The sequence below is a fragment of the Oryctolagus cuniculus genome, chromosome 5, assembly GCF_051225735.1.
Source record: "Oryctolagus cuniculus isolate XC-2025 breed Fujian yellow rabbit chromosome 5, ASM5122573v1, whole genome shotgun sequence".
NCBI lineage: Eukaryota > Metazoa > Chordata > Mammalia > Lagomorpha > Leporidae > Oryctolagus > Oryctolagus cuniculus.
The window spans coordinates 158,242,919-158,257,787 of NC_142871.1; the positions used below are offsets into that span (position 1 = coordinate 158,242,919).

At 42.8% G+C, this 14,869-nt stretch overlaps 1 long non-coding RNA gene across 1 annotated transcript; it reads right to left on the reverse strand.

Moving 5' to 3' along the window:
- Positions 1–783: 783 nt before the first annotated feature.
- Positions 784–6,464, reverse strand: LOC138849833 (uncharacterized). The gene is made up of 3 exons (XR_011389050.2): positions 6,314–6,464; positions 4,718–4,790; positions 784–4,184 (listed from the first exon to the last, which is right to left on the reverse strand). It is a non-coding gene; the product is annotated as an uncharacterized LOC138849833 (long non-coding RNA).
- Between the last annotated feature and the right edge of the window lie 8,405 nt (positions 6,465–14,869).

Below are 14,869 nucleotides of genomic sequence, written 5' to 3' on the forward strand. Positions count from 1 at the left end.
CATTAACACCCCAGCTCAACATGGACAGGAATGTTTTTAAAGATTTATTTATTTATTTTAAAGGCAGAGTTACACAGAGAGAAAGAGAGACACACAGAGAGAGAGAGAGAGAGAGAGATCTTCCATCCACTGGTTTACTTTCCAAATAGCTGCAACAACTGGGGCTGGGCCAGGTCGAAGCCAGGAGACCAGAGTGCTTGGGCCATCATCTGTTCTATTCCCAGGTACATTAGCAGGGAGCTGGATTGGAACTGGAGCAGCTGGTACTCGAACCAGTACCCAAATGGGATATGCCACAGTGCTGGTTGAAGGTAATCTGATGGTGAATCCTTCAGCACCACAAAGAATTGGCCTCACCTGCAATGTCTCTGTTTTGAAATCTCGTTTCCTAATATCAGCCTTCATACACAGTGATATTTACCTGCATATGGCTTACGGTTCTCTAAACCTACTATTTCTATGAATCAAAGTAAAAGAGTTCCTTCAGTTTGTTTTAAAGACATGTTTATTTATTTGAAAGACAGAGTGACAGTGAGAGAGTGGAAAAAATAGAGAAAGAGATCTTCCATACATTGGTTCTGTACCCAAATGACTGCAACAGCCATGGCTGGGCCAGACCAAAGCCAGGAACCTGGAACTGTATCCTAGTTTCCCACATGCATGGCAGGGACCCAACCACTTGGGCTGTCTTGTCAGGCACATTAGCAGATCAGAAGTGGAGCAGCCAAAACACCAACCCATGCTCACATAGGATATTGGCATCACAGATAGCATCTCTTTTTTTTTTTTTTCAGGTAATACATTATTTTTTGACAGGCAGAATTAGACAGTGAGAGAGAAGAGACAGAGAGAAAGGTCTTCCTTCCATTGGTTCACCCCCAAGATGGCTGCTACGGCCAGCGCACTGTGCTGATCCGGAGCCAGGAGCCAGGTACTTCTTCCTGGTCTCTCTCACGGGTGCAGGGGCCATCCTCCACTGGGCCATCCTCCACTTGGGCCATCCTCCACTGCCTTCCCGGGCCACAGCAGAGAACTGGCCTGGAAGAGGAGCAACCTGGACAGAATCGGACACCCCGACTGGGACTAGAACCCCGTGTGCCGGCGCCGCAAGGCGGAGGATTAGCCTAGTGGGCCGCGGCGCCGGCCGTGGTAATACATTTTTAACAGTAAAGACATTCTGATTACTTTTAAGATATGCTCAGTTTAGCCAGTGGAAAACCAGAGTGACAAATCATCAGGGACGCAGGTCCATGTGCAAGAAACGATAGAAATGCAAGCCTGCTCATTGTAATTTCACACAGCACACTCAAGTATGCACTGCCAATAAGGAGAGACATGCTGATACTCTGCGTGCCATAGCACTGTCCTCTGTGTTCCCTCAATTTGATTAGGAAAAAATTTTTAAGAAAGATTAGGAAGAAATCCTGAGAATCCAAAAACACCAAAAATTGGGACTCCAAGGTGATGCTTTTTTCCATGGCAGAAGGTTATGTCTGGTGATAACCACAGAGTTTTGGAGGACTTTTGTAGCCATTTTGTGCATGTGTGTGTAAACAGAATTAAGTCAGACCACACCACTGCATACTAAGAATTTTTGGAAAACTGATGGAACATTCCAAGATAAATATTAGGTCATTTCAGGGCTTAAGGTGGGGTGAGTAAGTTAAATTGCTGTTCAGATTGTTGTGTGGGGATCTGAAATATGTACTAGTACAAGAAGAACATCAGAAGGTATCTCAGGGTCATGGATCATTCATTCATTCATGCAACACTTATTTACTGAGTTCCTATTATGTGCTTAACACTGGGATAAATACTGGGGATGGGTCAGGAGAGAAAAATGAACAAACGTTCTTCCCATCTAGAGCTGGTGGGGTTTTCCTTTTTAAAGTATGTATTTATTTATTTGAATGGCAGAGTTTCAGAAAGAGAAGGAGAGAAAGAGGGAGAAGCCAAATGGCCACAACAGCCAGGGTTTGGCCAGGCCTAAGCCAGGAGCAAGGAACTTCATCTTCGTCTCCCACATGGATGCAGGGGCCCAAGGACTTGAGCCATCTTCACTATTTTCCCAGGTACCTTAGCAGGGAGCTGGACTGGAAGTGGAGCAGCCAGGAGTCCAACTGGTACCCATATGAGGTGTTGGCATCACAGGAGATGGCTTTGCCTACTACTGGCCCTGAGCTTGTGTTCTGGAAGGTACCCCTTGCTCTCTGGCATTGGGGCACGGTGAGACGGTGGGCTTGGTCTACCTCTTTATCTGCTCTGCCCTTAGTCACCCATTTGTAAAGCCAAACTGTTAGACAGATGACCTATCCTGAAGTCCTCTTCTGCTCACAGTGTCTTTGATTCTAGGATCAGGGGACAAGCATGTCTTTGATTAAGTAGCAAAACTGGCAGGCCCAGAGTTTCTGGAGTTTTCAGGTAGAAAATTGATTGGAAGGAGAGCCTAGGGAATTCATCTTAAAGCCACATCTCCGTAGCTGAGAAAGTGTTTAATTAAGGTGTAGTGTCCTCTAGGATGGTGTGCAAATGGAGATTAAGCCAAGGCTTGAGGCCCTAGCCATCCTCTAGTTGTTGCCTCCGTCTTCTTTACATTCTGTGTTTTTCTTTGCTCCTTTATCTCAGTCTGGTATTTCAGGGTTAGCTCAGAGAAGGGTAAAAAATGAAGTCATGCACTTCCAATCTGGGAGATAGAGTGGCCAGGAAATGTGGACCTGCCCCAAGCTCAGAGCCAGCATCGCAGAGCGAGAAACCCACAGGAGCTGAGTCTGTGTTATCATGGCTGCTGCCCGCCCCAGGGTGCAGCGCACGAACCCCTCTCCTCTCCTGCAGCCCACAGACACACCAGGTTTAGGAGGCCTTGAAGAACCTTCTAAACTCCCTGAGGACTCCCTGAGGTCAAGTGTTGCTGCTGGTCACCATGGCGTCCAAGCAACCCCACCCAACCAAAGACCTCCAAGAATGATGATCACGTTCCTAACGACACTTTTTTGATGTGTTGTCAATCACCAGCCTCATCTTCTTGGTTGGCCTGAATCTGCCATTTTCTGGGTATCCTCCATCCCCCTTCTTCCAGCTGTTGTACTGACCAAAGAAACGGGACCCCACCATATACTTCCTCTTCAGTTGTGCACTTGGGAGACAGTGCCACAGCCGTGCGCGGGTCTCTAGAAAGAGTATGACGTTTACGGTAAACTCCAAATTACTTTCTCTTGTCATGTTATTTTCTATGAGTGTGATTTGCCGGGAACACGTCCTTAACATCTTCACCAAATTCCTCCCCACGTGGAATAAAGTCATCATGAATTTTCATTTCCTCCGGGTCAGCCTGGGGTCATCTATTAACATAATGAACGCAAGTGTGTTCTTGGTGCCATCACTGATTTGGTGCTGAAAAAATGAAATCCCTACAGACCGAAGGCCTACCCAATAGATATCACTCCCCCATGTTATCACATTTCTTTCCTGTCTCATTTACACTTTATAACTCTCTTGCTCAGGAATTGTGTTGCCAGCCCCTGGGGCTCTGGACATCTGTTTTCTTCACATTGATTTCATGTTCTTTTTCATATCCCCCAGCTCCCTCTTGCGAAGGATACGCCTTGACTCCAGGGAACACAGTTGAATGTGCTTATTTTTTAATTCTTTCAAAGCTTTGTGCAAAGCTCTTTAAATCTGGACAAGTATCACTGATTTGCAGAGACTCTCTGGGGACTTGTTACATAGCATGCAAACAGCTTCTGCATAGGAAAAGCACAGCACATCATGTTTGTGTCGCTTGCAATCCAAGAGGATGAGTCAGCTCCACAAAATATTTAATAAAAACAGCAACTCATTAGAGAATGGTTACTTCTAGGCAAGAGTTCCCTGGGGGATCGTTTCGCCTTTTGACAGCTGGAATAGAGTGGTTCGTTATATATGGTAGTTCCACTTTGCCTCTTGGGTCAGAGCGTAGCAAACCTGCAAGTAGGAGACGGAGTCCAAAGACAACAGTAACTCACCAAATGGTTCCCGGGGAGGCAGATGGCACGCTGGACTTTTTTACTGGGCTCCCACGTCTGTGATTGACTGCTGTCAGTTGACAGGAACTGAAGTATTCCTGAAATGTTCCTCTCATTTTCACACCACGGTTGAGAATTCAAATAGAAGTCCTAGATTCACTTCAGCCAGTGTATATGAGGGTACTTCAGAAGGTCAATGAAAAAAAATGGAATTAAAAACCATGCTTTTTTTAGTGTGAAGAAATTTAGAAATGCATGCAGTTTTATCATCATTATACACAGTTTTCACTTTTTGAAGACTCTAGGTATACATGGATTTCAAAATTCTTTGTAGTATAGCAAACTGATCTTTTAAACTCATTTTGCACAGATATTTTGAAATACTCTGATGTTAGGTGTTGTTCAAAGCCAATTAACAGGCAAACGGCTTACAGACAGGAAGATATGGGAACCAAGACACAAAGAACCTAAACCACAAATGAATGGCATGTCATGAGTCATTGGGCAGCCTAGGAATCAAATCCAAGCTTCTTGTCTCACATTCTGTGACTTGTCATATCACTAACAAAGAATGTACTAGAAAGAGGGACATCTGGGTTCAAATACTGGCTGTCACCTGCAGATCGTGTTACCGTAGATAAATCCCGTCTCGTCTGGGACAATTGAGATGGTCAGTACAGAAATGACAGAACACGAGGAAAACGTGTAGAACATACCTGGCTGCCCAATAAATGTAACTGTCCCATTCATGCATTTTCTCCCACTGCTCATTTTTCTTAATGATTTCCACTGTAAAATAGAAACACAAAGAAATGCCAAGCATTGCTAATTAGCTTCCACATACATAAAACACGAGTTGTTAGCAGGGCACTGTAATGAGAAGAGGGGACCTTGATCTTGGATACAAGTCCAAGATTAATTCAAAATTGATCCAAGAATGAAAATTGTTGGGACTCCTCTCATTCTCTCTCTCTCTCTCTCTCTCTCTCACTCTCTCTCTCTCTCTCTCTCTTTCTTTCTCTCCTTCTCTCATTGTGTGGGCTTTGCAGTATATGAAGAGTACTCCAGAAAGTTCACAGACAAATGAGATTGAAATATAAAATTAGTTTTGTGCAAGAAATTTTTGGAAACCCAGCATGTTTTTAATAATAGAAATTTTCCACGAACTTTTTCAAAAACCTCTTATGTTTTCATAAACCTACATGGTATAGCCTACTACACACCTGGACTGTATGGGATATTGCCTACTGCTGCTGGGGCCAGACTGATCAAAATAAGAGGAGGTCAAATCAAGCACCAGAAAAATAATGCAATCTAGAGATGCAGAAACATGAAATGTATGAAGCTGCTGCTGCTGTTACTGTTTTACAGTAAGTTTCTTTTGTACATAGAATGACGAAAACTGTAGTAGAGTAGTAGAGTAAACATGTAAACCAGAAGCATATGAGAGCTCTTCAAAAAAATCATGGTGAATGTATATTATGAAAAAAAATTAGGCATGGGTTTAAAGTTCTTTTTGCACCAAAATGAAGTTATCTTTCATTCTGTTTTCCCACGAACTTTTTAAGTCCTCACATAGTTGTTTATGACCATGATCATAATGGCAGTACAGTGGGTGTGTTTATGCCAGAAGCATCACACTCACACACACACACACACACACATACACATACACACACGGGTGATGTGCTGCTCTACAACGTTATGACAGCTGCATGGGGAAGATCTTGGGCCTATTCCAATCCACTAGCTTCATCAAGATCTTATAGGACCACTGTTGTGAATGTGGTCCCTCATCATTGATTGGAACGCGATTGTGTGACACATGACTGTGTTTCCATAAGGGCTGAAATCAAGACTGTCTTCAAAATTGTTCTTCACATTTTTCTCAGGCCCATAGAAGATTGTGAACATTTTAAAAAGTTAGTCTTCTTGCTTTCTATCTGATCTAAATGTTAGAACATCTAACGTTGAAAGGGGAAAAATACATAATTTTTGTTTAATTAGATCCAAACGAGCCTGGAGAAATGTCCTACCTATCTGGTCTGAAACATGCTTTCACTGCACAGCTCACCAAAGTCCACGTTCACAATGAGGGGTGTTTGAACCTTCAGTCTTAAGCCTACCACCCCGTTGCCTTTGATGATGGATAATGAAGAAAGAGTTTGCTAAAGACCGATGTCAATACATTGACAAGGGTCAATGCTGAGAAGAAAGAGTGCAAAGAAACAAGCCAGTCTGTTTAGTCAACATGAGCTCTGCCAACCAAATCGCTGTTTTCTTAGAGGAGCCAGAACAATAGAGGAACTCACCCTGGGTAGCAGACCACACACACCTGGCACGCGGTGTGTGCAACTTTAGGAGATTCTACTCACACGTGTCACCAACCCGGCAGCTTTTATTCCTGAACGTTTCTAGAAATCACTTTTATGCATTGACTCCAGCAGGAATGGCAGTCAGCCACACTGGAGAATGTGAACAGTTATAGCCAGTCTCAACAGTGGCTCATTGTCTCAGCATAAAAGCATTTGTTTAAATATTAAACAGTGAGATCTTGCCTGGTCATTAAAGCCCATAAAAAAGAATAGGACGGAAATTGGTTAATAATCTTAGACTTTGGCCAACTGAGTGCTTGACTGTCATTTGTCTTGGTGGCATGTCCCCCACCCAGAGGAAGCCCTGTGCATCACAATCCCAGCTTCGTCCTCCCACAATGTTTACAGAGTCCTCAGCATACGTGCCTTTCTTCTCATAAAACGTGCAGATGCTGAGTGCAATCACTTTCAGTTTTCTCAAGGACTGTTCTGCATAATCTTGCGATTCTAGATTCTTGATTTCTCTCAGCTGCGCATAGTGTTTTGATCTGGGAAAGACACACTGAATGGATATGCCTTTTTAAATCAATTTGAAAGCCAGTTAAACTGTACCAGGCCATTTGCTTGTTTTCGGTTCAACACAATTCAACTTGAATTAATTCAATTCTCTTCCAAAAGTATTGCTGGACACCCTTAATGAGTTATCCTCTATTTTACAGAGAGTAGGAGTGCTTTCTCTAGCACCAATACTGCATGTTATCTGACCAGAGGGAACGACATCCTATCTCATGTGACCTCCTAATCCTTGGCTTTCTACTAAGCTGACCTGCTATGGCAGTCTATCACCATATCCATCACTAGTGTATTCTCAAGGGTCTTTTCCCAACTTCAGTCAAATACATTATTGAGCAAAGAAGAAGAGCATCAGGCTGGGCTTTTAAATCTGTAACATTCTCAAGAAGTAGGTGATATTTTCAGTAGAATATTGAGAGAGAAAAGGAAATGTCGCCATCATTTTATCAATACTCTGTGACTTCTTTAAACACCTTGCATAAAGACAGTGTAGATAACATGGTGAGACTAGATGGCTATTTTGCCAACAGTACTTGATATTTTGCTTTTCATGGAAGCATGTTTTGTACCTTCAAGGAGCATTTAATAGCATTTTGCTAATAACAGTGCAAATTTATTTCATGATGCAGATGAGGTTGGTTGCCTTGAGTTTCTTGAACCATTGTTTGTGGGCACTTACCATGTGCCAAGCACATCCTGTGATAAAGCAAAAATCCCAAGACATTGTAGTATCTTGGCAGTTGAACCAAAAGTACATCAGGAAGAGGAGAGGAAATAAAAACCTCAGATGTTGCTGATAGTAGGTCACATTGCATGAGGATTGAGAGTTGCATATTGGTTTGCCAACAAGGTCTTTGTTAATCCGATGGAGGGCAGCTTTCAGAAAGGGCTTGGAGTAGGGATGGAAGGCGGAAGCTGAAGAAGGCTCTAAAGGGTGTTTGCTTCATATAAATGTTAAGAAATGGGGCGATAGAAAGAATATTTTGGTAGAGGAAAAAATATTATAGATGAGGGAAGTAAAAGCATGTTTTTAGGCCAATAGGAATGAATTTGTAAAGAAAAAATAATGGTATTGGGAGGGGAGAAAATGGTGCCTTTCACTCATCATATGGTTGCTGAAGATTCAGATAGAGAGGAATGCAAGAGCTATCTGATCACCTAACAAGGACAGTTCTTGGTATGAAGAGTTCTTAGTTTGAAAGCACAGCAATAACAGGAATCAAATTGTCTAAATGTGGGATTGGAAAACAAAAGTAAAACCCAAGCCATGTTTAGATATAAATAAGATAGTTCATTTCACAACCAGTTTGTGACTCTTAACTGCAGCAATTTGAGCTATGTACTAGAAACGGTGAAGGACTGTCATGTCAAGATTTATTTATCCAGGATGTTTTGGGGAATAGGATGTTTTGACAAAGAGATTGGTACTGAGTTTACCTAAAGTACAGTTGAATGATATAAAATATACTTAACCCTAAAATTGTGGAAATGAGACTTGAGTCCTTTAGCATTTGGATAATGTGTTAGGAAATGGCCAGGAGCCTCAAGGTGAATATTATGAACCTTGTAAAATTTGAGTAAGTATGATAGGTAGGTAGACAGACTCATTTCATGCTAGCACTTTTATATGAATTAACTGTTAGGGACTAGAGAATAGATAATTACAGTTTCACAAAACACATGGTCTTGGTTACTGCTACTCTACTATCATTGTAGCTTGAAAGTACACATAAACAAAGCATAAACAAGCACATATGCTCTAATAAAGTTTTATTTACAAAGGTGGACCAAGGACTGGATTTGGACTGTGGACAATTGCTTTCTAATTGTGTCACAGGAAATGATTTAAAGAAATCCATTAACATTAGATAATATTATGTTGCTATGGTTAAATCGTTATTAATTATGGTAAAGGCTTTTGAGCCTTAGGTAGCTTTAGGCGTCACTATTTTGTGCACAGCACACGTGTGATAACAGGAAAACCCCTGACTTGGAAAAGCTTTGCAGTATTAAGCTGTCAGGTTTGGGGGCAGGGGAATGGTGATTGAAGATGATTGTGTTCAAGTTACTTAATCTCCTTAAACTTTAATTGCCTTATCTGTAAAATGAGTGATGTCATCTATTTTATAAGATGATTGTGGGGCTGGCCTTGTGGCACTGGGTTAAGCTGCCATCTGTGTCAGCGGCATCCTATATGAGAGCTAGCTAGAATCCTGGCTACCCTATTTCTGATCCAACACCCTACTAATGTGCCTGGGAAAGCAGCGGAAGGTGACTCAAGTACATGGGCCCCTGCCACCCACGTGGGAGACCCAAATGCAATTCCAGGTTCTTGGTTTTGGCCTGATTCAGCCCCAACTATTGTGGGCATTTGGTGAGTGAATACATAGATCAAAGATCTCTCTCTGTAACTCTGCTTTTTCAAATAAATAAGTAAATCTTTTTCTTAAAAAAAAAAAGGTGATTGTGAAGGGCTATACGTTATTGTTTGTGGAATTTTTTTATTGTTTTTACTCATATAAGCTTATTTCCCTGGACTTTTGGCTTTGTCTTAAATGCTGAGTGTGAAGTTTTCTATCTTTTTTTATTTGAATGCCAAGTAAGTGGGGATTTGTTTTAAATAACTTATATAAAAAAATCACCACTAGATTTCACTTCCCTAAACCTTGTCATTCTACTTAGGTCAAGGAAAAAGTTTTAATCTTCTTAAGGAAGTTTGTTAGAGCCAGTGAGAACTTCTCTAAAAAAAAGGAATTTAATCAGCTTCAGTTCTTTGGTTCACTGGTATGGCAAACAATGAAAACCAAAGTCCTCCTTTGAGAATCTTTCTTCACATGGAGATGTGACAACTTGAGATGGAACTATGGGATACAAGGTCTTTTTGTTAAGATTTTTTTATTTATTTGAAAGTCAGAGTTACACAGAGAGAGAAGGAGAGGCAGAGAAAGAGAGAGAGAGGGGTCTTCCATCTGCTGGTTCACTCCCCAATTGGCCACAGCAGCCAGAGCTGTGCTGATCTGAAGTCAGGATCTAGGAGCTTCTTCTGGGTCTCCCACATGGGTACAGGGGCCCAAGCACTTGGACCAATTTCCACTGCTTTCCCAGGCCATAGCAGAGAGCTGGATCTGATCCATATGGGATATCAGCACTGTAGGCGGCAGCTTAACTCTCTACGCCACAGCACTGGCCCCTGGATACCAGGTCTTATCTATAAATGCAATACTAGATTTTGCCCTTTTTCCATCATTGTCTGGACATAAAACATTAAAACTTGAATTCTCATATTATTACACACTAAGAATAACTAGAGACTCAGTGAGCTACAGTCTGCCTAGGGTTTTAGTCACTGAACTCGGTACCATCTACCTGGATAGGAACGTCACATCTATGTCCAATGTGATCCTCCCGAGTGATCAAGGCCCCAGGGAGAATCAGTCCTAACAAATGAAAAAGGTCATCTCACCTTTCATCCCTGTTATGATTATGTAACTCACTCAGTACTGGGGAGAGGGGCATGGTCTATGCACTCAAGGGAACAAACGGATGATCTCACTGAAATTTCTGGCCAAATGTTGAGTTAATAGGAGAAAAAACAGTGATGTTAGCTGGGATGAAATTCAAAAACTGCTCCATTAGGACCACTAACTTTTTTTTAAGTTTTATTTATTTATTTATTTATTTGAGAGGTAGAGTTACAGACAGAGGGAGGGAGAGACAGAGAGAAAGGTTTTCCATCTGCTGGTTCACTCCCCGAATGGCTGCAATGACTGGAGCTAGGCTGATCTGAAGCCAGGAGCCAGGAGCTTCCCCTGTGATCTCCCACGCAGGTGCAGGGGCCCAAGGACTTGGGCCATCTTCCACTGCTTTCCCAGCCCATAGCAGAGAGCTGGATCAAAGGAGGAGCAGCTGGGACACAAACCAGTGCCCATATGGGATGCCCGTGCCACAGGCAGAGGCTTAGCCTACTATATCACAACGCCAGCCCCTGGAAATACTATTTTTGTCTCCATGTCACAGATGAGGAAGTCAAAGTTCACAGAGGTTAAGGATTGCACCATGGTGAAGATCTTTCCAGGTTACCAGGTACCCAAGGGCATAGCTTCAAGGCCATTACAATGGACTGTCCCTCAAGATGGTTCGGTTGCTTCCTCCTGACTACCATAGAAATTATGGGTTGTATTGTAACTGCCTGTCTTCTTGTCTCAGGGCTTAGTATGGTGCCTAGTTCTTAGTAGGCGATCCCATCATCTTGTGATAAATGTGTGCAAGAAGAGATGTCATCAGTGATGCAGAGTGGGCTGAGACAGTGTTTAGAGGGAAGAAGGGTCATTGCTGGGAGCAGGCTCTGGGGTAGGCTCTGCCTTTTAGTTCTGTTGTGTTCCGCACTCTCTGAGTCCTCACGCAGCTCAGCTCCATCACGAATAAATAAACAAACAAACAAACAAACAAACGAACCTGGCAAGAAGGCAAGAAAAATGATAAACATCAAGACCAATGGAGGAGGGTGAAGAAACTGTTCTAGACTTTTTGGTGCTGTTCATGTCTCCTTCGTCCACTTCATTTCTCAAGTTCCTGACCCTTCGCAGGGAATGAGCAGGGACACTCAGGACTTCTCCCTTTGGCTGCTGCTTATCTGGATGCGTGGAGTCCACAAGCTTTCCTACAACACCTGCTTTAGAGGTGAGGGCCTTGACTGACCAGCCCCCCCCACCCCTGCCCCTGCCCACTTACGCTCAGGTGAAACTTCCCACTCTGAAGCCAGACCACAAACAATGGAAGCTTCCCAGAAAACGAGCAGCCCTGAAATGACCTTCAGTGTGTTGCAAGCAGCCAAGGGGCTGCTGGTGACCCTGATGAAGGGAAGAACAAGGTCACGATCCTCGAAAGAACCCTTTCTGGGTGATGTGTTGATGGGGCAAATCCTTTTTCACACAGAGCCTTCCTTTTCGCTGTTTCCATTTTCCAACCAAATGATGTCTTCTAAATTATGGCATCGTCAGTCTCTGCGGAGGAGGCTTGTCCCATGCCCAGTGGGAGAGGCCAATGGAATAGGAACCTCTGGGTGTTAGACCTAACTCTGCATGCCAGCAAGTGATGCATCAGAGGGCTACCAGCTGCCAACAGTAGAATTTGGTTTCCCTTCCTTTGGTACCAGGATGAGACTGGCATCCTCCATGCCTTTCTTTTAATACCATTAAAAGAAGACTGAATCTCGGATGAAGACACTGATCTTACATCTACAACTGTACACCCTCCAACCCTGCCTGTAATGAAACTTGGACGTCTCAGCCTGGCTGGCTGGATTATGGACTCTTAGGTGCATACTATCTACTCTGAAATAACACTGAACTTGCCCTTTACCAAGCAGTAAAGAATATTTAAAACCCTCAAACATTATTTTTACTGTAAGGGAAGCATTTGTCAGCTTCCCAATCATTTCAGATATGATCCCTGGAGGGGACATTCTTTCATTCTTCTCTCCTTCCAGGCATAAACACTCTGCATTTTAAACTGGAAACATACAATGTTATCTGCTTCTGGTGTCTTATGTAACTTTTCAGGAATGCTAAAAGACTTTCCGGCTCTGTGAGGTTGGGAATGGGGAAAAGAGAGAAGTGGGCTGAGATGGGGGTGGGGGAAGCTCGGAGGAGGAGAGAAAAATCAGCTCAAGTTTTTCCATACATCACTGCATTGGCTGTTTGTGACAAGACGTTAGTGCAATTAAGATACAAGCCGGATGTGTGGGTTCAAAAATCTCAGCTGCTATCGGGAGCATTGACGATAGTGGGAACTTGGAGGGAGAGATCTGGGAAAGTGTTGTCTGTAGCGGTTTCCTATGCAAGAGGACAAGCCATGTGGGCTAATCAAAAAATTGCTCTGCCTTCTCTATGAGAAAACTGTTTATTTGGCTGCTGCAGGAATGAGCGTCCCTGTCAAGTTTTACATGTCAGTCTGCTAGGTGAGGGCCTTCCACCACCCACTGCACCACATCAGCGGTTTGTCTTGCTTTACATCATCGTTTTGGAGCTGCTGAATGACCTGACAACCTCCCTAACCATAGGAACAAGGAATAGACGTTCAGAGCTCACGAGCACTTAGAAATCCCTGGACCCAGTCCAACCCGAATTGGCCTGGCAGAATAGGCAAATACCCTGCTAGCCCTACGTAAGGAAAATGTATTTCTTTGAGAATATACTGTGTGCAAGTAAGACATTACCAGGGAAAAAGTCCCCCAAATAACCTGTGATGCGTTTTACAAATGTGATGGGAAGTTAATGAGAAAAATGAGTGACCACGAGAACCCTCAAGAGAACGATTTAGAAGTAAAACATCAGAAGAGAGTACATTAGGTGAACGTGAACCCCCTGGAAGTCGGAATGTCATCCAGGTGGAATCGGGACATTGGACGAAGGGCATGAAGAGCGTTGAACTTTGGGATTTTTTTTTTTTTTTTACTAAAACTACAAATGATGCCCACGGAGAGCCCTCATCCTTAGACACTCACTACATTTTCTTTGCATTTTGGAAGTCCCTACATTTCAGATTTTCCTTGTTTGAGCACATCGGCTGGTTCATTATGTCTTCCTCCATAGTGTGAGTAAGAAAGGTTACTGATCACCACTAAAGTGAAAACTGGATGAAGACGTCTCATGGATGGGTATTTATCTACAAATACAAATGGCCTTCTGGGTTGTTGAACCCATATATCAATGGATTTATAATTGTACAAATACAATAGTGCCTTATTAGGATTATTGTCAATCATAAAACAGCCCAAGTCCAGTCTGCTTTGAGTCAAATACTCTCTAGAAACCATTTAGTTAACTTGTTTATTTTGCAACAAACCTGAAATTATGGCGAGAATTTAGGTTGCACTTGGAAGATCTTCCAGAGGAAGCTGAATACCTGGGAATTCTGATGGGTGGGTCCAGCTTTAAACAACCAGATGTTTAGACAACATCTGGTTCAATTCTTATTGCAAAGTGGCCCATGATGAATCGACTTGAGTCACAGAAATGTATAATATTCTCACAGACAAGCAGATGCTTACTTGTCAGAAACAAAAGCTAAAATTCCTGTGGCACCTGGAGAACTCCTAGGAAGGTGTTTGGTGGAGATGGCCTGCTCAGGCCATGTGTTCTTCACAAAAGTTAACATGACTGTTGTCTAGTTTGACTTTTGCTCTTACCATCAGCAAGACCCAGTCAGGTAACCAGCTGGAATCTTCTGTCTGGACCCAGCAGAAAAAGCTCTTTGTGTAACTGATGCATGTGAACAAAATAGCTGCCTTAGATATAAAGAGCCTTGTGAGTGTTACAGACCTACGAGAAGACCCAGTAACTGGGGCAGTGGGCCTGAATTCTGTTCTGTCTCCTTAGCAAAGGCAGCTCTGCAGACACAAGCCCGGAAGTCCTTTTAATGCTATTGAGGAACAAGTCAGTGAGAATAGAGGGGCTCTAACCTGGCTGTGCTCATAAAATCTTCCCACAGCTTCTCTCTCACAGAGGAGAAGGAGGCGCTTTATAAATTTTCAGATATGAGACAAATAAGCACACAGTTTAAGTCCCTTACCTCAAGTGGATCTGTCTTAGCTTCTAAAATGTCTTCCAGAATGTTCTCAGGGAAGGTTCTAGAAACAAAGTAACCACTAAGCGGGTCAACCTATTGGTGTGGCTCATACTGCTAGCTTGAGCCACTAGTTACTTTATATGTACGTATGTACACATAGGTTTATATGAGACAGTATCTTGTGCTACTTTATATGTATGTATACACAAGTAGGTTTATATGAGACAACATCCTTTCAAAAATTGATGGGATTCTGTAGCTGTCCAATTTTTAACTTCCATTCTCTCATTTAATTCAGTTTCCAGAGAGTGAACAACTGTCAATAAAACACCACTCAACCCACTCCTTCTTCTCACTCAACCCACTTCTTAACAGGTAAGCACCACTATTAAAATGACACACATGGCCGGC